The sequence below is a fragment of the Cydia fagiglandana genome, chromosome 14 (assembly GCF_963556715.1).
Source record: "Cydia fagiglandana chromosome 14, ilCydFagi1.1, whole genome shotgun sequence".
Lineage (NCBI taxonomy): Eukaryota > Metazoa > Arthropoda > Insecta > Lepidoptera > Tortricidae > Cydia > Cydia fagiglandana.
The window spans coordinates 17,842,044-17,867,527 of NC_085945.1; the positions used below are offsets into that span (position 1 = coordinate 17,842,044).

Genomic DNA, 25,484 nt, shown 5'->3' on the forward strand with positions numbered 1-25,484 from the left:
CCCATACTATCAAATTTACATTGATAAAATAGAGATGGTGCAGAAGAAGTTCTTACGTTTCCTAAATTTTAAAATAAAGAGTCCACGTTGTTCATACGCTGATCTTTTGATCAAGTATAACATTATGTCTCTGGAGGACCGACGAGCCGTTGCTGACGCAGTGATGCTGCGCAACATCTGCGTAGCCGATGTAGACTGCCCGCAGCTCCTCGCGGCCCTACAGTTCCGCACTCCGCAGAAGTTGACCAGGTCCAAACATTTATTTAGTTTCCCGATTACGCGTTCCAACGCAGGCAAACGGGCTCCCATACACAGAATTTGCGACCACCACAACAAGCTACTCTCTAATGTAGATTTATTCTCATGCTCCCGCGCCTCATTCAAGGCTGCTGTCACAAAATTGTACAAAAAAAAAAACACAGTAAGTACACAGTAAGATAGATATTTTATGGATCGTAACTTTCATAATATACATTATTATGTTTAACTGTAAATTAAAGTCGTTTTAGTAGTTGTAGTTAAAATAGTTAAGTGTCTGCATGTTACTAGGTTTACATTTTAATACCACTTATGTTCTCGGTGAGATATGTTTAAGGAAACAGCATAATCTGTATTGTACTAGTTACGTATATTCTATCCACATTGTTCTTCACTTGCATGCTTCTGTTCTATCTCCTTGTAATAAAATAAAATAAAATAAAATAAAAGTGATTCTCGAGAACAGGCGCAGGTGAGTACTTGTAGTACGGTACTTCGCGGTCCACAATAATCTTTATTATTATAATTATAATAAAGAAGTAACTAGACGAAGATTTACCATAATGTTAACTTGTCTTGTTGTCTTAAACTTGTATTTCGTTTTCTGTGTATCGTTCAACTTTATGGTGTACAATATAATATTATATAACATTTACTTTACTTACTTATTAATCTAGAATTTTTTTATGGATAGGAAAGACTACATAGTTCTTTAACCTCATGACCTTTTAACCTTAATCTATGTGTATGATAAGGATCCTGACCGATAGTCATCTTTTTTTTATTTTTCGAGAACATATTTTTCAGTTCCGTACAACACAACCGAGGTTGGACCCTACGATTTTTGACCACCAAACATATATGCAAGGTTAATAAAAGTCGGTTAAAATGGTCAAGGCCACAACGTATATCAACCAACACTTGCACTAATTAGATGCACCCAGCCAACTGCATGTCATTAGTGTCATTACCAATGAGGTCATATTAATTCACCTGACTCTGAGCAATTACACCCGCCATATAATTGGGTCAGATCAATAACGCTTGCCTTTTGATGTGGCTGTTATGTATGAAATTGATTTTATACGTAGTTGCTTGGTTATAAAACCTGTCATTTAAGAACATTATTAACACTAGAATAATAACTGGGTATACTAAGATATATTTGTACTCATAAAATAGTTCTAACCAAACAATTTATTGCTTTTGTTGTTATTTTGGTGTTTCCCCGGGAAGTCTTCTTGGACCGAAACTGTTGAACAAAACGTTATGTACCTGATTTTCTACTTAGTTCCTTGGTCGTATAATAAGATATTTATGAATATCAATAATATCATGAAAATGAACTATTATTGGGACATGTAATTTGGCTAAATCAAATGAATATTGGAGCTGTATAAAAACGTTTAACGAAGATTGACGCACTTGAAATGTGGTGCTGGAGACGGTTGCTGAGAATAAAATGGACGGCTCGCCGTACTAATCTCTCCATCCTAAAAGAGTTAAATGTTAAGCAAAGACTTTCGTCGTTTGTGCAAGTGCGAATACTGAAAATGTTTGGACATATCATCCGCAACGAAAAGTCGATGGAGCGGTTGGTAGTGCAGGGTAGAGTGGAAGGTCAACGTTCTCGTGGCCGATCTCCTACAAGGTGGACGGATCTCATAAAGTCCACGACGAGATGTTCCCTGACTGAGGCTGCTCGGAGTGCCACAAACAGAGAGAGATGGAGGAGTATCGCAACAGCCACAATAAACATAGAAAAGGACAACCCATAACCACGACCACTCTGACAAGAGTGTACGACTAAGGAGGAGGAGGATAAAAACGTACTGGCTTGCATATGATAATAGTTTAGACACTTCAGAATTTCGTAAACATTTTCGTATATTTAGACTCTAATTAGTGCATTTTGCACAGTGCACATTTTGTAAGAATAGGTGCTTTTTACTAACAATGAAACAAGTTATTTTGTATACAGTATCGTAATATTTCTCACGCAATTTAAGATGAAATATGGAATAAAGTTCAGCCAAACTGTGTAGTAATAATTACTAGGGAATCATTAAACATTTTTTTTAAATTTACTATTTCAAAATAGCTAATTACCGTAAGTGAGTAAATATTTCGTATTTGTAAGTCACATATTTTTTTAATAGTTACCTGTTTTAAGATGACGGTCGTTGCTAGAAATCTTGGAAAGTTAAAATTGATGAAGAAAGTTGACATGTAAATGTATATTTTGATATATTCAGTGTTTAAGTAACTACAAAATATGTAGAGTTAAACCAAGAGAAAACTGCAACGATTTTGATATCATACGGAACGCAACGTTTAAAGTAACACTTGCACTATCAAAATCATTGCAGACTTATCTTGGTCTAACTCTAGGTATGTAATTTAGCCATGAATCCACATCACATACGTGTCAAAAATTTTGAATATCATAAAATAAACGGACTTTAAAGCCTATTTTTTAAAAAAGGTCAACAATTTCTACATCGTAAAAGTTTTATAATTTTGTTCGGGAACAATGGTTTTACGTACACATTCTCGTGTCACGCTGTAATTTCTACCATTAATTTCAAACCCAATGATCGTGACAAACAGTTTTATTTTATGCAAAACGGTGCGTTACACCGGTCCCAATATGGCAAAAGGGCGTAAAGCGTTATATTATTTTATCCACGTATTTATATGAGTTTTTTTAAAAGATGATTTATTTTTTTCGAATCTTAATTCTTCACCCACTTTGTTATATTGTTAATACAAATGCCTAATATAAATCCGATAAAGTTACCTTGATGTTTAGCTAGGCTTTGGGCATTTGTTCGTGTCGTGTCCATGTTCTAGACCTTGCTTCTGAACTGTAAGAATATTTGTAATGACCATGATAATTATCCTTAACTTTCAAGAGCAGATAATATTATAAGTAGAATATGTATGACATGAAGTGACATGACCGAGCTATTTGTATAGTGATTTGTGAGTTATATCGCTTGACAATAAGAATATCTGACCCACATATTAAATTCTATAAGTTGTATCGCTTTTCCTAATATGCCGAGAAGAATATCCCAGCATGACCGAGTAGCAATTATGAATTATGAGTAACGCCTTTTACCAAATTATTAAATTTGTGAGTTGTATCGCTTTGCCTTTGTGCCGTATAGGAATGTCCGGAATGGGTCTCGGCACCTTCCGCCATTGGTGCGTACAACGAGTTTTTGCCGCGAGAAAGTAAACGATGTTATACCAATCCGTACAAATCCGATATTCAGGGTAATTCCACATATGAACACTCAACGATCTACATAGTTATAGTTAATCTAACGAAATGTGGTATTGACGTTTAGGCTGCCTTTCCACTAAGGCGGAGAGAAGAGGAGACTGCAGTTGATGAGGTTGACTCGTTTAATTTTCTGGGAATCACAGTTGACAAGCACCTAAACTGGGAGGCACACATTGACAAAATCTGCAACAAACTAGGTCGTTTTGTATTTGCACTCAAAAGGCTAAGAGACACTGTGTCTGTTGAAGCAGCATTGACCGCGTATCATGGATACGTATCATCTGTCCTTGGTTATGGGTTAATATTGTGGGGAAACGCAGTGGAAGGGGACGGAGTCTTTAAAATACAAAAAAGTGTGTCAGGGTCATCAGTAATTCGTGGCAGGACGAAAGCTGTGTGCCCCTTTTCAAGAAACTAAAAATCCTTCCTTTCCCGTGTCTATACTTAAGAGAAATATGTAATTTTGTCAGATCACATAACTCGTACTTTAAAACACGCGGCGAAGTCCTTGAAAGGCGAACCAGGGTAAACGTTATGAACCGTTTATACCACCCTCGTTGTCGCAAGATGATATACAAGAAAAATGTTTTTAATATGTGCATTATTATATATAATAATCTCCCGGAGGAACTAAAGCTGCTAGAGGGAAACGCTTTTAAACGCAGTTTGACAAACTGGCTCTCAGAGCGTTGTTTTTACAGCGTAAAGTCATATCTCGAATACCAACAATATTCAAATTAGTGATATTTAGTTATTAATTGTATTATGACATGCCTATTGTGTTAATATTTTGTTATTTTTTCAATTATTTCAATTTGACATTTTATATTTATTTAAATTTATGATTATAATGATGAATTTGCACGCTTGCATGCAAGCTAGGTACATGATCTGTAACACCATATTGTAACATCCCCATACTGTATCAATGCAAATAAATAATTTCTGATTTCTGATTCTGATTCTGATTTCTGACGTGTGGGAATCAACCAATATCATCGTAAAAACTAATGCCTACGTCAATTCTTGGGATTAGTTGCCAAGTGGGCCCCAGGCTCCCGAGCCGTGGCAAAATGCCGGGATAACGCAAGGAAGAAGATTGATTTTAATCCACATGTCTTCGTCGTTCCGCTGGAGTACCATCGCCCACACTGTTAACTGTACATCGGTGGACCTTATGCCTGTTGTAATAAGGTCCACCGATGTACAGTTAGGGGTGTTGATGTTCGTACAATCAGTGCTTTGGGTTTTTTACTACACATCTCTCGTCTCCGCTCATCTTCCCCTCAGTGGAAAGGCAGCCTGAAGCACATCTTTCGGGTTCTGTACTTCAAAAGAAAAAACACGGAACCCTTATAGGATCACTCGTGCGTCTGTGTGTCTGTCTGTCCGACAATCCCCCCTTCCCCTTTATCTCTAAAACTACTGGGTTTACAATCTTGAAAAAAATAAATATAAAATAGATCTACCTATACTACTCGTATTTTGAAAAGGTCAGTGCAGTTGAAACGTATTAAAAATTTATATATTTCCGTAAAACTACCAGAAACTCTACTCACGTTACCAGCTCGCAAGCAAATTGCAGTCAATACACGTATGCGCGGCCGGAACTGGGCTACACTAATTAATACCTAGTAATTCATAATTATTGCACATGTAATTAGAACTTGATTACTTTATTACAGAGTTGGGAGATAAGAATTTTTGTAGAAATTATCTGTAACCTAAATCACGCTTCGGCTGTGGAGTTCCCTCCCGGTGAGTTTGTAACACGTTTGTAAGAAATCTTCAAGTCAAGCCTCATTGCCACCTTATAGAGTCATTGCGCTAGTTTTCGTCCACTGATCTAAGGTCCCTTGCATTAATCGAATTTAAACTGTTGTGAGACATACTAATATTGGATAATTTAACGCTCTCCGAAACATATCGCGCGAGTGACTTCATAAAAGTGAGTCTAAAAGCTACGCGGGGCTCCTATTTCTGGACAGTTTGCCCTTCGGGCATCTGAAGCAACCTAACGAATCTATCCTGCCTCTATATTGGTTTAATCGTCAAAACATTACACAGGAACATTACGATCTGCCTGATCTTACGATCGGCCGCCGACATCTATACTTATCTGTTATCTGACACACACACTACCTACCTAGTGTTAGCCAAATTAAAAAAAAAAACCTTGCTACATTTTTATCTTACGAGATAAAAGGTCAATCTACAACTCGTGAGAACAAATGTTCCGAGAAAAATCAGCTCGATTGTTATCCTTCATTTCATTTGACCTTGGAATCAGGGTTGCCAGTTCATGCATGTTTATTTCCAATAATACGTTTATAAATTTAAAAGTGGAAAAATTACTGTCTTGGGTGAGACTTGAACTCACGGCCTCTGGATCGATACTCCAGCGCTCTGCCATCTGAGCCACCAAGACCTCATCCCTAGCCAGCAAATCTTTCCACCATATTATAGGTCAAGGGGACCCTTAGCGACATCTACCGTAAGAGTGTAATACTTCTTAAACGGCTACCGGAGTTCCAAGTCATATTGGAAATTCACCAGTTACGATGTGCTACCCATACTAATTTTAATTTTTAACAAGCAGAAACGTCTGCGAACGATGCTATTGTTGGCAATCGAGTGCAGCGGTGGCGCCACCTTGCGGAGGAGCGCGTAACTACGTGGAATGCCAGCACACCAATCGATGGCTCGAAGGCGCCATCTATCCGACGGCTAAGGAAACTGCTTCAAGACTGGTTAGGAGCAGAGGAAGGGGTAGAACCAGCTGTTATTAAATAGGCCGACGAAGGCTACAGAGCTCTCTTTTTCCTGGGATTCCATGGGCGAAGCATAGGCGAGATAGGCCATTCGTATAAACTGTAAATCTGTTTGTTGAAATTAAATAAAATTATTAACTTTACTTGTTTATTTGAAGTAGTCCACCTCCCCTTAGTTTGGTAGATTACATCAGAACTGGGGATAATCAACGCCCACCATGGGAAAACGGAAACGCGCCAAGCACGTGCGTGCGCGTTCAACTTCTACTTCAAGTAGCAGCAGTGGTCGGACGAGAACCCCGTCACCTCCACCGAAACAAAAAAGAAAGGAAAAGAAGAAAACAAAGGTATCACGTAAGGCTGATACCTCAACTGTAAGTACAGATAAAGCTTCTACTGTGGTGAACAATATTATACCGGAATTTGATCCTTTACGAGACGACATAGGTGCTTGGCTTAATATTATTCAATCTTACGCTAAAACTTTTTCATGGTCAGATGGTGTGGTTAAATTTCAAGCGCTTAGCAAACTAAAAGGGTCCGCTAAGACCTGGTACGATTCTTTATTGCGTACGGAACAAGAGTGGCCTTCGTGGCGTTGGGCGGACTGGCGCCGTAGGTTAGCATCTAGCTTTCAAATAAGACGTGATATGTTTTTACTTTTGAAAGAAATAGTAGACAAGAAACCGACTGATAATCAATCATTGTACGAGTTTTATTTCGAACAGAAGAGCAAAATCGATCGTTTGTCATTAAATTTCTCGGAAATGGATATTGTATCAATAATTGTTGGCAATATAGGAGATTCTGGGATAGGCGCGTCAATCGAAGCAAGCAATTTTACAACGTGTGATAGCTTGGCAAGTTTCCTTCACGGACGTACTTACAAATCCAGAACCTCAAAACAATTTAGTTCAAATATACGTGATGGACAAGGCAAGATAGGTGCACATGTCACTACCACACAACCTAGTACTTCTGCAAAGGTACTTACAGGTCAGTCAGGCTCGAGTCAGACCGCTCCGTCCAATAACAATCAGGTTCATAACCAAACTCAACGAAAACCAATTGAATGTTACGTATGTGGTGGTAATCATAAGAAAACAAATTGCGACAAGTTAAATCGAAAATGTGAATTTTGTGGCAAACGGGGGCATGATGAAGCCGCGTGTTTTCATAAAAAACATTCAACTAAAACCGAAAAACAGGAAGAGACTAAACTCATTTCTACCGTCAATTCACGCGATAAATTTATAAAAAAGATTTACGTTAATGACACCTACTATTATGATGCATTTATAGACATGGGGAGTAGTTGTTCATTAATATCACAATCACTGGTGAACAAATACTCTCTTAAAAGTATTCCTTTGCCATCCCCCGTCTTGCTGCATGGTTATAAAAAGGATATTTCTGAATACGTTCAACAGAAGGTAGTACTTGATTTTAAATTGGATTCGGTGTGTTTAAAGAATATTGATTTCTATATTATCAATGATTTAGACGACCGTGAAATGTTAATTGGGCGAAACGTGACTGAACGAGCTGACTTGGTATACTCGCGGGTAGGGAACCGCCTCCTGTTTGATTATGCGAAAACATTTGCAGAGTTTTGTAACAATATCGCAGAATTTGAATTGGACGCGGATTCTCATCAAAGCGAATTAACAGCACTCTTTAGGACTTATAGAGACTGCGTTGCGTCTAACACTAAAGAGTTAGGAAAGGTGGCTAACCATGAAATGATTATTGAGGTTACTAACCCGCAACCTATTCAATGCAGACCCTTTAGGGCATCTCATGCTGACAGAAAGATAATTAGAGAAATGGTTAACGAGCTCTTAGAAAATAAAATAATCTGTGAAAGTAACTCGCCATATGCGAGCCCCGCATTACTGGTTAATAAGAAAAACGGGGAAAAAAGGCTGTGCATTGATTACAGGTTGCTAAATAAAGTCACGGTTAAAAAACAATACCCCATGCCTCGTATAGAAGATCTTGTTGATAGGCTTCAGGGTCATAAATGTTTCACAAGCTTAGACTTAAAGAGTGGGTATTACCAAATTCCCATGCACCCGGATTCGGTAGACAAAGTAGCGTTTATTACGGAAGATGGCCACTATTCCTTCCTTCGGGTCCCTTTTGGGTTAGTCAATGCCCCGTCAGTATTTCAAGAGATGATGAATAAAGTCCTAGGGAATCTCAGATTTGAAAATGTGATCCTATATTTAGATGATGTGTATTTGGTTACAGAAACTGTTGAAGAAAATTTGATATTGCTTGAACGGGTTCTAAAAATATTTCGCGAAAACGGCTTGACCCTGAACCTAAAAAAATGTCACTTTTTCAAATCTGAAATTGAGTTCTTAGGATATAAAATTAAACCTAATTGTGTCATGCCTAACCAATCCAAATTGGAAGCTGTAGGAAATTTCCCGGTCCCAAAAACCGTACACCAACTTCGACAATTTTTGGGCCTCATAAGCTACTTTAGAAAGTTTATAAAAAACTGCGCTATGATTTCTGCCCCATTGACGAGGTTGTTAAAGAAGGATGCGGTTTGGGTATGGGACACAGTTCATGAACAAGCGTTCCAGATATTGAAACATAAACTTACATCTGATAGTGTCTTGTCGATTTATGACCCAAATAAAGAACACATTTTGTATACGGATGCTAGTAGGGAGGGCCTTGCCGGAATTTTAATGCAAATTACTGATGAGGGTGAAAAGCCTGTGCATTACTATAGTCGGCAAACCACAAATGAGGAAAAGAAGTATCACTCATTTGAGTTAGAGCTGTTAGCTATTGTTTGCTCGCTTCAAAAATTCCGGTTGTACCTGTTAGGATCGTCTTTTAAGATTGTCACCGACTGTAACGCGGTCCGATACGCGTTGACTAAAAAGGAGATTATTCCCCGGATAGCACGGTGGGTTTTATCGACACAGGAGTTTGCATTCGATATTACACATAGAGAAGGAACGCGAATGCAACATGTAGACGCATTAAGCCGTAACCCCGTGCCATCCGGAGAAAAATCTGAGACTGAAATTGTTTTATCAATAACCGAAGCGGATTGGTTATTAACGGTTCAATTACAAGATCCTGAATTAAAACGCATTAGGGCGATAATTGAATCAGGGGACGCCGATAACAATAAAGACATTTTTACTAAGTATGAGGTTTTAGGAGGCAAAGTTTACAGAAGAACGTCCCAAGGCCGTCGTTGGGTGGTGCCAAAAAACTGCATATGGCAGATCATTAGATGTAACCACGACGAGTTGGGTCATTTTTCTGTAGACAAAACCATTGAACGAATAAGCTCACAATATTGGTTTCCTAGGATGAGACATATCTTAAAAAAATATATTAAAAATTGTATTAACTGTATTTACTACAAAAAGAAAGGGGGGGCTAAAGAAGGTGAGCTGTACCCGTTGCCAAAATATGCAAGACCATACCACACGCTTCATCTTGATCATTTAGGCCCTTTTGTTAAAACTAAAAGTAAAAATCAATATTTATTGGTCGCTGTGGATGCTTTCACAAAGTTTGTGTTTATCTTCGCGGTAAAATCAACAAAAACTTCATGTGTTATTAGAGAACTTGAAAACCTGTCAAAAACGTTTGGTAATCCAAAACGTATAATAACCGATGCAGGTAGTAGCTTTACTTCAAACGAGTTTACTCAATATTGCACAAATAAGAACATACATTTGCATACGGTGGCAACTGGCATGCCTCGCTCGAATGGCCAGGTCGAACGTTTTAACAAAACTATCCTTGACGCGTTAAAAACACTAGGCGCCAATACAACCGATGACAGATGGGATCAGTACGTAAAAATATTACAGCAAGGTTTAAATAGTACCATACACAAAACTATACAAGCCGTCCCTAGTGAGGTTTTCTTCGGATATAGGTTACGTACAGATAGCGATAGTTTAGCGCCAGGATACGATGATAACCTGATAGACGTGACAAAGTTGCGTGAGAATGTAGATAGTAATATTAAGTCCAATGCACAGCATCAGAAAGAGAGGTTTGACCGATCTCGAACTAAAGCACCTGCATACAGTGTGGGAGACCTGGTTATGGTAACCATTCAAAGTCAGAGTAATGATGGTAAAAGCAAAAAGTTGTTACCTGTATACAAGGGTCCGTTTCAAGTCGGCAAGATTATGGGAAACGATAGGTATGAGGTGACGGAGGTAATTGGGAGTGAAAGGAGTAATAAAAAGTACACTGGAGTAACTGCGGCTGAAAATATGAAACGGTGGATCAATATTGATGATTGGAGTATTAATTAATATTAAATGTGTATAAAACCGTGTTGGCAAGGTAAGATTATAAGTAAAACAACCTTGCTTTGTTTATATTCCCTTCATTTTTATGATAAATACTAAATAAAACTTACGCCTATTTAAAATTTCAGTGCTATTCTATTTATTTCTTAAATAATAATATTTAAGTTTTTTTAACTAAAATTACATATAAAGTTATTTTATACATATATAGTTCCTCACAAATTTAAAATGTCTTAAATAAAGTTCAGAGTTAAGATAAATGCTTCAACATATAATATGAATCTGCTTTGTGTATGACACGCGCTGTCAAAACTTGATCTGAAGTCACAGTGGAGGTTGTTATTGGTAAAAATCGAGTTGGATACACGTAAAATCTTAAATGTTGCGTGGCAAGCTTTTAAGTAGGTATCAACCGATGTGAAACCAAGGCGAACGTGTTTAAGTGAGAAAACCTCTTTGAACATAGGCGGCCTATAAAAGTAACTTACACTGTGGCTATCACTCGGGTATGAGTAAACAGCTATGTGTGTTTTGATAATTTTACACATTCTTAACCTACGTGTATGTTTCAGCATGTATCTTAACTCGTGAGGCGCCTGCGGCAGGCGCCATGCAGGACGGCCGTGTTGGCAATCGAGTGCAGCGGTGGCGCCACCTTGCGGAGGAGCGCGTAACTACGTGGAATGCCAGCACACCAATCGATGGCTCGAAGGCGCCATCTATCCGACGGCTAAGGAAACTGCTTCAAGACTGGTTAGGAGCAGAGGAAGGGGTAGAACCAGCTGTTATTAAATAGGCCGACGAAGGCTACAGAGCTCTCTTTTTCCTGGGATTCCATGGGCGAAGCATAGGCGAGATAGGCCATTCGTATAAACTGTAAATCTGTTTGTTGAAATTAAATAAAATTATTAACTTTACTTGTTTATTTGAAGTAGTCCACCTCCCCTTAGTTTGGTAGATTACACTATTAAGCTTAGAATAAATTTACCGACAATCCCAATATTTATTTAAATTTAATTTATAAGGTCTTGGTGGCTCAGATGGCAGAGCGCTGGAGTATCGATCCAGAGGCCGTGAGTTCAAGTCTCACCCAAGACAGTAATTTTTCCACTTTTAAATTTATTCTAAGCTTAATAGCATCGTTCGCAGACGTTTCTGCTTGTTAAAAATTAAAATTAGTATGGGTAGCACATCGTAACTGGTGAATTTCCAATATGACTTGGAACTCCGGTAGCCGTTTAAGAAGTATTACACTCTTACGGTAGATGTCGCTAAGGGTCCCCTTGACCTATAATATGGTGGAAAGATTTGCTGGCTAGGGATGAGGTCTTGGTGGCTCAGATGGCAGAGCGCTGGAGTATCGATCCAGAGGCCGTGAGTTCAAGTCTCACCCAAGACAGTAATTTTTCCACTTTTAAATTTATTCTAAGCTTAATAGCATCGTTCGCAGACGTTTCTGCTTGTTAAAAATTAAAATTAATACGTTTATATTTATAGACATGTAAGTATGAAAATAAATAAAATGGAAGGTAACATTGACCTGAGTGAGGTTGTTTGAGGAAAAATCAAGAATAAAGTGATGGGAATTAATTTGCATTTAGTTCAATGTTTTTGCTTACACTTTGGTATTTTTGATCTCAATATACTTAGTTTAAACCTAGTATTTAAAGGTTATCAAAAGCTGGAATAAACTTATCTGTTATCAAATGGCTTATGTAATATATGACTTTTTCACTCTAGTAGATATATACCATTATTTTGAGTTAAAGAGTAATAGCCACTATTAGGCTTTAAGTGAATGTCTTTAGCGTTTTATAATCACATTCTTAGGTTAGTTTTTATTTCGTTCTCTTAATAAATACCTAAGCATTTTAATATTATTTTTAAACGACTTCTAAATCTCACAAGGAGGAGGTTATCAATTCGGTTGTATGTTTTTTTATGAAGTTTATTGCCAGATATACATTGTTATATATATATATATATTGCAAGTTTTCTTAAAATATAGTCATTGTCAATTCGTTTTACAGTTTCTTGTTTGTTATAACATGGTACTAAAGTCAACATACAATGAAATACATACATTGCATACTAAAACCAAATAAGTATTAGTGACTTTTACTACGACTCTCTCTTGTTCGCGTTGGTATATGAAACGTGTTATAAATACATAGTATTTTACTATAAACAATACGTATAAATACCCTGTAAGTAGGTTTTAATAGGGTTGCATTTTAATAATATTTGTACCCAAAAATATAATTGTTTCCTTGCTTCTTTTTTGAGATTTTCTAACTTGGCTAATACTCATTATCACAACTTTATGTAGACCATATTTTTTTGGATAAAAATAAAATGTATAAAAAATTGCCGTTTCGGTATAGGCTACAAATATTTTTATTACATTAGGTATTTTTTTATTTATATGTGTTTTTAACATTTCTCAGACAAAGATTTTAAGGACATAGTTACCTACTGTGAAATTGCGTAAACCATAAGTTTTATCAAGTCTGATGAAAAACAAAATAAATATATCGATCCATTATGCTTTCGTTCCCTAAGTAACTACTCTGTACTACTTTATGCAAACGCAAAAGACTGGCTAACAGCCGAGCCGGTAGAAAATGCCTAATTCGTCCGTAACTGCGAAACCTGCTCCCATATTCACGTGTTTTTACATAACTGACACTCTTGCGCAAGTTGAAGAGCCTAGTGCCGTAAGTGTAACGATTAACGATCTAGTTGAAATGTGTAATATGTTCATAAGAGGCCAATGGATAACAAGAGAACCTAAGTATTTTAAACGTAGAAAAAACAAAAAGGAGATTTTCATATGTATCTATGTTTTGTTTTAAACACACTATTTATTTTATGGTTGGAATTTATACACTACCTATTAAAAATAAATACTATACTACTTTAAATTTAATAATCAAATAAGTATTCATTTTATTTTTATTAAACTCGTTAAAACTTCTCCATATCTTTTAGAAATTTATTAAATTCGGTACAAATTATTTAAAAAATATATTTTTTGTTTAATTCTTGCAATGTAGAATATAATTTATAATAATTTTATAATTATTTTATAATTATTTTGAAACAGTGTCAAAAACTTATTTATTTCTTTTTTTTGAAACATGTATTAAACTAGATAATATTTAACTACCCTAGCAAAAACTAGAGTCCGTCCATTCTTCATGTAACCGATGTAAAGTAGGTTTTATGTAACAAGCTTTTTAGCGCGAAACGTTGATGTCTTTTCTATCAGCTATATGGAAAGCATGAACTTATTTTGAATATTATATAATTTATATAGTAATTTTATAAACTAGAGAATATAGATTTTTCTAGTTTATTAAAAAATCACTTTAGAAAACGTACATATTTTCAATTACATATTTACTACGCCGGCAAAAAAAACAAATGTACTAAAACAATGTTTTAAACAGGGAGAATAATTATAACTTCAATGAAACATTTTTTTAAACCTCATAAATTATTTTTGGTTCCCTTTTCTTCGATTTGCATCTACCAAAAATGCTATATTGCACCACTAAGTAAATATAAAGGTTAAGTTCCTATATGTTATTTTTAACATTCGCAACAATATCAAATATTTTCACACATTCCAATTAAGAGATTACACAAAATAAGGAGTGAAAACTCTCATTAATATCTTGTGTTAAATTCCATTTTTTGTCGGCCAATGCACACAATCGGTACACAACAGTGCAATCATCTCCAAGATCGCGTTTACTAGTTATTCTAAGACATATAATTTAAACATTACGAAACCTCAGCAACGAAAGAAAACGAAACTGATATAATTAAGACAGCACGCTATGTCGCGAGATGATTAGCTCATATACGATTATCAGTATCATTCACACTAGCATTACCATTACAGCATCATTTTCACTTACCGCAAGAATAAACGACGAAAAGCAGAAACAAAACTACAAAAAAAATCCGTTAATATCAATCTAGCAACACTGATTTTAAATTAAAAAAAATCACGAGTCACTTGAGTACGCGCGATTTCGAAATGTTCGAAATTTGAATTCGCGGGCTTCGGGTGCGTTCGGATACGCGCGGCGGCCGTCCGTGCGAAAAGGCGACTGCGCCGAGTCCGCGAACGGCGTTCGTTCCCCCGCGACGGTCAACGCGGGTCGCGTGATGGAACGCAACTTTACGCTCTTAAAAGCTTTCTACTGTACATTGCTTCTTTTCTTCTAGTCAACAAAACCAGCTACCTTAATAAGGTTGTGTTGGATATGTAGTTGGAAAATGTAATCGTTTCGTCACGTGCGAGGCAAACGAGATATATAAGTATCAGTCACACACAAGCTTCATTTAAATTCAGTGAAAATAGTTGATGAACAGAAATTTAAGGAACACGAATATTTGAAGGTAGTTAAATAAATCACAATAACCAATAAATATTGACAAATGTAGTAATTAGTCATGGTTAGAAATCGTTTTAATTAAATTCAATATTGATTCTATGTAGATTTCGTAAAAGAGTATTAGCAACATATTTTAAAGCAAATTATTTTAGAAATCTTGTTTATTATTTATTTAAGTACCTACATAAAAAAAATCATTTTGTAATAATATCGTATATCGCTTACGTATTTTAGTCGAAGAGGGGGGAGTGACCCATTTTAATATATTTATCATTAATTAGTATGTGTCCCATGGACATTTTATTATAGCTACGTCTTTAAAATTGTTCTAAATCGTTATTCACTTGTCATTCGATCAAAATAAATAATAAAAAGCTAACATTCTCTTCCGTCAACAATACAAACTAAACTAAACAAAACAACAAAAGCTCTGTTCAGTGTACCTACTATTACTATTACGCCAGTTATGTAATAGATATATTGTCGCGACAATCGATTATTGCGGGCCTATCCGGATGGCAAGCAATTCGTGACCGACCTTGATTGTCAATAGGGTATTATACTGTCATCATCATCATCGTTCTTAAGAGCCTAGCTCTTGTCGGTGGAGTATTCGCCATTCCGTTCTCTTCTCTGCTACTGTTTTGAGTTCCTGATACGTCACTACATTAATTTTCTCTTTGGCCTGGTCAATATATGCACGTCTCGGTCTTCCTCTGCCTCTCTGTTCTTCTATTCTGCCTTCAATTATAGACTTTATGTAATTATCGTGACGTATCAGGTGCCCCAACATGTTTCCCCTTCTGTTTTCAATTGTTTTTAGCAGAGATCTCTTCTCACCTACCAAATTTAATACTTCCGTATTTGTTTTCCTCTCTTTCCAGCTTATTCCTTCCATTCTTCTCCATGTCCACATTTCAAAAGCGCTCAATCTGTCTCTATCACGCTGGGTTAATGTCCACGTCTCGCTTGCATATAACGCTATACTCCAGACGTAGGTCTTGATAAATCGCTTTCTGATGTTTCGGGATATCTTTGCTTTAAGCAGGTGTTTCTTGGCGTTGAAAGCTTTTTTAGCCATGGCTATGCGTGTGGTGATATCCGAAGTGCATCTGGAGTCGCATGTTATAATGCTTCCTAAGTATTTAAAACTTTTTACTTGCTCAATTACTGTATTTCTGATTTGAATAGGGTCTATTTTGTTATTGTGCTTAGATGTTATTAATGTTTTTGTTTTATTGATGTTGATCTTAAGTCCAAATTTTGTAAATATGTGGTCCATTTCCGTTACAAGCTGTTCTAGTTCTATAGAATTCTCTGCTATTGCTGCTATGTCATCTGCAAACCTAACGAAATAAAACTTTTCTCCGTTAATTTTGACACCCCCCTTTCCTATTTCAACAATTTTTCTTATGGCGGTTTCGATGAATATATTAAAAATTAATGGCGAGAGTGGACAACCCTGACGCACTCCCTGTCTTACTTTCGCCTTTCCTTTTTCTTGTCCTATTTCTACTATAGTTTCCTGTTCCTTATATAATGCATGTATAATTCGTCTGTCTCTATAATCTATGCCTATTGTTTTCATAATGTTCATCATCCGTATCCAGTCTATCTTGTCGAACGCTTTCTCTAAATCTATAAATGCTATGTGGGTCTTAAGTCCTACGTCCAATCTTCTATCAATAATTAACCTAAGAGCGAGAATAGCTTCCCTAGTTCCTTTATGTTGTCTGAAACCGTATTGGTCCGGCCCTAAATAGCTTTCAGCTATCGGTCTTATTCTACTTTGTATTATTTTTAAAAGTATTTTAGAGGCCTGCGATATAAGACTTAATGTTCTATGCTCTTCGCATTTAAGTGTGTTTAATTTCTTAGGCAATGTGATGGTTTTATTTATTTTAAAATCACTTGGAACTTCGCCTGTTGTGTACATATCCTTAACTATAGTAAATATTTCATTTTTCATGGCATCACACTCTAATTTATTTATAAGTTCAATGTATATTTGATCGTCTCCTGCAGCTTTTCCGTTCTGAATACTGTTTACCGCTCTATCAAATTCTTCTCTAATAATTTCTGGACCTAAGCTATCGTCTTCTACTTCCAATACGGTTTCTAAGTCATTATCTGTTAAACCAGTGCCTTCATACAATTTTTCAATGTATCCTATCCATCTTTGTAAAATATCTTCATTGTTTATTAAAATTATACCGTTTTCATCTTTTATAGTAGAACTTTTTGTCTTGTGGTGTTTTCCTATGTCTCTAACTACCTTATAGGCTATGTCTATTTTTCCTCTTTTCATACATCGTTCTATATTATCACATGCTTTTTCAATGTCTGCTGCCTTTGGTTCTCTGCACTTTAAAGTTATTTTATTTGTAAGATTTTTATATTGTTGTATGCTTTCTTCATCTGTTCTATTCCTTAATTTCCGTCTTTTAATCATCAGATCCATAATTTCTGTAGTCAACCAATTCTTTTTAGGTGTAATTTTTTCCCTCCCCAGTGTTTCTTCCGCACTACTCTTAATGATATCTCTTATGTTATTCCATCTATTTTCTATACTTATAGTATCTATTGCATCATTCTTATACTGTTCTAATTTTAATCCTACCTTATTACTATATTGCACTCTGTGATTGCTACCGGTTTCCTTAAGCTTACTGAGATCGATTTTCTTTGGCCTGTTCTTCTTTTTCGGTCTATTGCTCTTGAAGTTAAATGTGCTAATTAATAGATTATGATCTGTATTTACGTCTGCCCCGGGCAATGTTTTACACGAATTGACTTGTTGATAATGTTTCTGTTTAGTAATAATAAAGTCTAATTGGTATCCACCTATGTCGCCGGGCACTTTCCAGGTATACAGCCGTCTTTTGGGTTGTTCAAATATTGTGTTTGCTATGAATAAATTATTTTCTTTACAAAACTGTACTAGTCTATTTCCTCTTTCGTTCCTTTTTCCAAGTCCAAATTTTCCTACTATATCACCTTCTGATCCTTCTCCTACAACTGCATTAAAATCTCCCATTACTATTAACATATCTTTTTCCTTAACTGAATCCAGTATTGTGTCAATATGGTTATACATATCTTCAATATCGTCGTCAGAATATCTGCTGGTGGGCATATATACTTGAATTATCATTATATTTTCCGGGCTATCCGGCCTATTATACTGTATTTAAAATAAATTTTACAGTACATATGGTCCTATTTTTCCGCACTAGTGCGTAAAATAGCACTTTTCGTGCGATGTAAAAAGTTTAAAGGGTCATATGTACTGTAAAACGTTGTACGATACACGTGCGAATAGGTAATTCGCAACTCGTGTCGATTTAAAACACTCCCTTCGGTCGTGTTTTAATTTATCGCCACTCGTTTCGAATTTCCTCTTTTTCGCACTTGTATCGTAAATATACTGGGTCAAGCAAATCTTGTCAGTAGCAAACGGCGGCAAATTTGAAAAATCGCGGGTTAGCAACACTTGTGTTCGAATAATTCGAAAATCGCGTGTCATCTGTGTTTTATCTGTGGAATGTGGATCGCGAATGACAGCCATCATCTTTGTTTACATTCTGAATCGATTCTATTTCAAGAGATATTTCTGCTGTGTCACCATTAAATACCAATATATTAAATAAAATTGTGCTTAATCAAAGCTAAGGTGCCTACAATGCCTACAGTTCCAACTGATAAATCTAATAAAATATTAAAATCCAATAGGACATCTATCTGCTGAAGCAATGATTTTATTCATTACATTCTTGTTTAACGGCATATTCCACTTCTAATTTTATTTTGAGATCTTCAAATTCACCACGCACCGCTTTTAAATTGTCCGTCCATACCATTTAATTACAATTTCAAACATTTTCAATAGAGAATCCACGACGTAGTGATTATATGCTCTTTGAATCCACGAGTGACAATTTGAATTGACGTACGTAACAGTGCGCGCTCAGCGGAAAAAAAGTTTTGGTTCGATGTACATAGTACATTGCTGCTTTTCTTAGCGCAATACTACTCTTTGAGTGTTGCCCTACTTTAGTTTGCTTTACATTGCTACTGACAAGATTTGCTTGACGCACTATAACGAATTTTACACAATGCATGAAATAAAGCACCAGATCATTATTAGAAAAACACAGATAGGAGTTATTTTTAAACACAAGTTCTATATTTAATAAATCGGATAGAAGTATAAAAAGTAGGTGAGTTGACCGTGACGTCACGATGTAATGTTTCATATAAATTCCATATTACCAAATCGTTTTGACAATTCTAAAAAAGTATCTGATTTGACTAGTAGGAAAATACCCTATTGCATACTTGTATCAATTAAAAAAAATAGAATAGAATAGAATAGAAATACATTTATTTATGACAAACAAACACAGATGACAAAAACATGTTGACAAATATACAATGTATAACATTTAGTGAAAAATGCCATAAAAGGGTCACAACTCAGCATGTTGCTGGCAAAGCCAGCGCTGTTCTTCCGTTGTAACCCAGGCGTACGCCGTTCGACGACGAGGCGGTTATGCTATGATTTACTAAACTAATTAAAAACTAGAACTATACCTAAAACATAAAATTGAAACTAAAACTATTATATACAACTTCAACATTGCGGCAATTGCCGTATCTGGAACAGGCCTGACAGCCAAGTGACAGCTGGCCGCCACGCCATTGCCACGTCACACGGCACGACACCAGCACGGCCATATTTGTGCTATGACACAGCTATCCACGTGTACATTTTGTGCAGAAAACTTAAAAACTTCTAGTCGTAAAAGCTTTAAACAAACCAAACTATATCACTAAATTAATTATTTGGAAAAGACGAACAAATTAAAAAATAGAGCAGAAATGGTTGGCTCATGGGACATAACTACAGGTATGTGAAAAAAAAAAGGCTTCTTAGATAAAACTAGTATCACATCTTAAACTTTCCTGTCTTTGCTGATGTTCATATATCTGTTTTTTTAGCGTAACTTTGAAACTATGCACACTTTTCAGGTTCCTTAAAGGCGGAGACAGATTGTTCCAGCATTTTGTTGCCAAATATCTGAAACTTCCGCGGAATGCAGCCGAACAGTGACGGTGCGTTAACAACTGCAACCCACATTGTCGAGCTACTCGCGTCTTACGGAAGGAAAGTTTCTCAAAGAGATACGCAGGAGACCGCTGGTGTACTACCTCAAAAAGAAGACTTGCCAGATGAAGCTTACGTCGGTGTAGCATTTTAAGCATGTTGCATTTGTTTAAAAATGGGGTTACATGTGCCCTTAACGGAATATTGAAGCAAAAACGGGCACAAGCGTTCTGAACTCGTTGCACCAGTCGCTTTGTTTTAGTGAGTAGTCGTGGACCATATACTATATCCATATAATTTAATTTTGACAGAACAAGTGAGTCAACTAATTGGATGCGTAGAGTTTCACACAAGAAAGGTCTTATCTTGTACAAAACTTTTAACTTATAGAAACAGCTCCTAACTAAATTTGAAATATGTTTCTCATACCTGAGCTCCGAATCCATTAATAGGCCTAAGTTTCGTGCTTCACTGACACGCTCGATGGCATTTCCCATTAATTTTACATCCATTGTAGGATTAAGCCTAGCCAGCTGATGTTTACTGCCAAATGCTAGGTACTTTGTTTTGGCAGGGTTCAATAATAAGCCATTACTGGTAGCCCAGTCCGCTATTCTACAAAGATCCTCATTTAGTTTGCCTATTGCATTGTCAATGTCCAACTGCTTGAATGAGATATACACCTGCACATCGTCTGCATATATGTGGTATTTACAATGTTTTATATGCCTTATTATGTCGGCAGAGTACAAAATAAACAAGATCGGGCCGAGGATCGAGCCTTGAGGCACCCCTCGTGCTAGTTTCATGCTCTCTGAGATGAGCGATGAGCCATCACTCAAGCTCAATTTTACATGCTGGCTACGATTTGCAAGGTAACTATCAAACCATTTAAGTGCACCAGAATCAAACCCGTAGTAGCTCAATTTTGATAACAATAATACCGTATCTATACAATCGAATGCCCGGGAAAAGTCTAGCAGCACTAATATAGTACACATTCCTTGATCCTGAGCACACAGTATATGATCAGTGACATCGAGCAAAGCAGTCATGGTGCTCCTTCCCTTCCTAAAGCCCGACTGTACATCCGGTAAAATATTGTTTTTCTCTATATATTCTGTTAATTGCAAGCACACAGCCTTCTCCAACACCTTAGACAGACAGGGCAATAGACTTACTGGTCTAAGATCTTTAAGCTGGGTAGGATTTGTAATCTTAGGGAGGGGTCGTACAACTGCTTGCTTCCAGGCGTCAGGAAAAGAAGAAGTTAGAATAGAAGCATTTATCAATTTTGTTATTATGTCCAAACTGTTAGGTAATGTCATCATGATCATATCTAGATTTATGCCATCACAGCCCATAGCATTTGATTTCAAGCCTTTAATTATTGTAAGAACCATATCGGGGCTGACTGGCTGCAGCTTAAATACTGAATAATTAAATCTGTCAAATTCAAAATAGGTCAACTGTGAAATAGATGTTTGTGCAGTACACGGCAGGTTTAGAAAATGTATATTTATTGCATCAGGGTCATTAAAGCAGGATGGTAAATCAGGGTCATTTTTAGGGATTAATGTAGATTTAAGATTCTTCCATAAAACCTTAGGGTTTTTTATTTTATTATTAATATTATATTTAAAATACGCTACTTTCTCATTATATAGGGCTTTATTACTTAAACATTTTTTCCTTAATGATGCAATAAAGAATACTTACATAATGGGATGAAAAAATAAAAAAAAAACAAATCGTTGTAATTTCGATAAAAGAAGGCATAAATTAAACAAAAATATAAATATAATAAGTATAATAACGCATTGTATATAATACAGTAAAATTATACATTTTGCGTTTGCGTTTTTTTCACTATTTATTTACCATAAAAAAATGTATGAGTGCCTATTTTGCTAAAATTTTTTTTTCTGGAAAATAAATATTTTGTAGAACGTGGCGGTGATGAATTCCATATAAATTACCTACCTAACCCATATATTATACCTAAGAACTGATGTAAAATTATAAAATTTTGAAAGGCTTTATCTCGGAAAATATTAAATGTACAGAGACAATTCTAGTGTCTTATTGTAGCAAATTTAGTCTACTTTAAAAACGCCCTAGGAAGTTACTATCAAAAACTAGTACTTTAGGGTTATAATCGCCCAAATCTAAAAAAAAATGCGGTTTATTACATTTTTGACAAAGTTGCGTTCGGCGCTCGAGGTCACAAACTTGGATTATTCATTGGGCCAACATCATAAACATGCCTGCAAAAAATCAGAACTACCGGATTTGATGCAAAAGAGCCAGGTTACAAAATTCGACAAAGTTACTGGATTAATAGGTATCTGATTCGAACTTTGAAATGTACCTAAGTCAAATTTTTGCTAACTAAAGATACGACATGGATATGTGAGTATCAAAACTGATGTTTATTCAAACTAAAATGTACGTTTTTTCAAACGTAAACGTGTAAAAAAAGTCGAGAAGATAGTCCAACCAATCCAAGATAGTCCAAGTGGTTTTCGTAAATAATAGTTACTTTTCCTTTAAATGTGAATACATAATCTAATTTAAACTAGCATTTTGCCTTATTCATGAAAAACTGTTCCTCGAGATAATAAGCACACGTATTAATTTCGCAGTAATACAGTTACAGACAGAACGACAGACAGACAAGGACATCCGGCATTACGCAATATCATCTCAACGTGCTACAATTCAAATGAACGGATACACATAGATTTAGATAGCCCTTGTTTTTTCCCATGCCCAATTCTGATTCAACAACTTGTTACGGGTTTGAACTAGTTTTGATACGACCTTTTCACGGTCGTCTTGGTAATTGACGCGCATCTCTCCAGGGGTGCGAAACTCCTCCCTTCGGACAAACTCGGCTCCGTTCGGCTCAGCATTGCTCAGAGGAATTATTAGAGTTGACATATCTTGACGTCTCTTTGCGTGCACGACCACAGATAAAATAATAGCTTGAATTTTGACAACCCAAAATAGCCCAAAAGAATAGTGCCATATGTTAAAAAGGGACAGCATGATTCGACCCTGAACCGCTGTCAAACTTCGGTTTCGTAGGAAGTTTCCTTTCTGTACGGTAGTACTTTTAGTTATTCTATGTGTAACGGTTTTGAGCTAGTTTTGATACGACCTCGACGATCGTTTTTAGGGTTCCGTACCCAAAGGGTAAAACGGGACCCTATTACTAAGACTTCGCTGTCCGTCCGTCCGTCCGTCCGTCCGTCCGTCTGTCACCAGGCTGTATCTCACGAACCGTGATAGCTAGACAGTTGAAATTTTCACAGATGATGTATTTCTGTTGCCGCTATAACAACAAATACTAAAAACAGAATAAAATAAAGATTTAAATGGGGCTCCCATACAACAAACGTGATTTTTGACCAAAGTTAAGCAACGTCGGGAGGGGTCAGTACTTGGATGGGTGACCGTTTTCTTTTTGCTTTTTTTTGTTTTTTTTTTTTGCATTATGGTACGGAACCCTTCGTGCGCGAGTCCGACTCGCACTTGCCCGGTTTTTGGTTATTGTCGCGCATCCCACAAACAGCTTCTACTTCATTATGAAACTGCACAACGGGACTTAATCGCGTATTTAGGTTTTAAGATTTAAGGTTTTAAGGTTTTAGTTTTAAGTTTTGTGTTAGTTCGCGCGGCTAGATGTTGATGTCAACTTGAACCAGTCTTCTCCGAGACCACGGGGACAACGCCGTCCTCGAAACGTCGGAGGTAAATTTTAAAACTTAAATACGCGATTAAGTCCCTATGTGCAGTTTCATAATGTTAAATAATCGTGAAAGTTTAAATCAGTGTTTAACTTCTACTTCGTTTCGCACGCATTAAGTAGCGTGAGCGATCTTGAAGGTCGTATCAAAATAAGATCAACATCGTATCAAGCTATAAAAATCTGAATCATTCTCCTTGTTTTTTCCCACGACTATGCAAAATTTAGAAAGGAATATATTCAAGGTGGTCCGCTCTGATCCTGATATGATGCAGGATGTTAGTATGCAGCAGGGATGTTAGGAATGTCGCATTCTTCACATTCGCGAATGCTAATACGAATCCGAATGTCCAGGATGCGAATGTGCGAATGCGAATACGAATGTTAGGGAATATCTAGTTGTTATTATTAATACTAATTAGAAAAAAAAACAATTAGAACAGATGACATATGTTATCTTAGAAACGGGATATTTTAAAGTGTTCAGAAACGCTGTACTGGTCAAAATGCATTACATACTTGAAAACAGTTTACGCGTACTGCCCATATGCGAGTCGACGAGACAGGACACGAGGCACAATGCGCATTGCGCACATTCGCATACGCAAAACATTAGCATTAATTGATGCGAATGTCGATGCGAATGTTTAAAATGATGCGGATATTAGTATTATACGAATGCGAATACGAATATTCGGGACATCCCTAGTACGCAGTAAAGGAAATCGTAATCGTATCGAGATAAATTTGATAACCTTGAATGGTCTTACTACTTGTTCGATATTTTGAAGTAATTGCGACATTTTCAAAGTTGGGCACTATCCTTTTTTATTTTAATATTTTTTTATGATATATCTATCTATTCAAAATCACGAGCTCCCTCGAGCCTAACGGAAGAAATAAAGTGTCCTAAAATATTTACTTCCATTCCGTTAGAATTTTTCATGGATTTAACGTAACTTGTATTAAGTAAGTATAAGGTGGGGTGATTTGGATCAGGGCCATGTATAAAATAAGAGAAAGATAAAAATAATAAATTATATTATTACTAGTGGCTCTGTGATTTGTAGACCTCGCGAGTTTAACTTAAAACACCTGTATGGCCGTGCAACTAAAAAAACTGATATAAAAAAAATCTATCTACTCATCGCACCTGCTCACAAAATTTAATCGGTTCAGAGAATTGCTATCTGTAGAGGAATCTTGAAATACGAAAGCATTTTTGCCCAAGCTGAAACGGAAACATTTGATAGCGCTCGGTCAAAGACTAACGTACTTACATAAAACATGTTAGATATACTGGATAAGGTATACAGTAAACACGCACAAACAAAACATGTTACTTACTCTTAAGTAGGTACTACTACTTCTACTTCAGTATTTCTACGTTAGTTATACAACAAACGACTTAGGCATTATAATTCATAGGCGATATCAAATCTACTTACGACTGAAGTCACACAGTGCCAGCAAGCCTACACATATTATTTTATCTTCTTAACATTATACGTAAAAAGGATTACAACATATTAATTTAAAACTACACTTCCGTCTCAAAGTTATACAAAGTTACATGACGTTATACGGCA

At 36.3% G+C, this 25,484-nt stretch overlaps 1 protein-coding gene across 2 annotated transcripts in view; it reads right to left on the reverse strand.

The window, feature by feature from the left end:
- LOC134670916 (alpha-N-acetylgalactosaminidase) overlaps positions 1-14,705 on the reverse strand; it is a 115,423-nt gene extending 100,718 nt beyond the window's left edge. The window contains exon 1 of one of the 2 annotated variants that reach the window (XM_063528748.1): positions 14,555-14,705. The gene's annotated coding sequence lies outside the window, so the exon portion shown is untranslated. The remainder of the gene's footprint in view (positions 1-14,554) is intronic. The other variant, XM_063528749.1, reaches the window with a different exon arrangement.
- Positions 14,706-25,484: the final 10,779 nt, after the last annotated feature.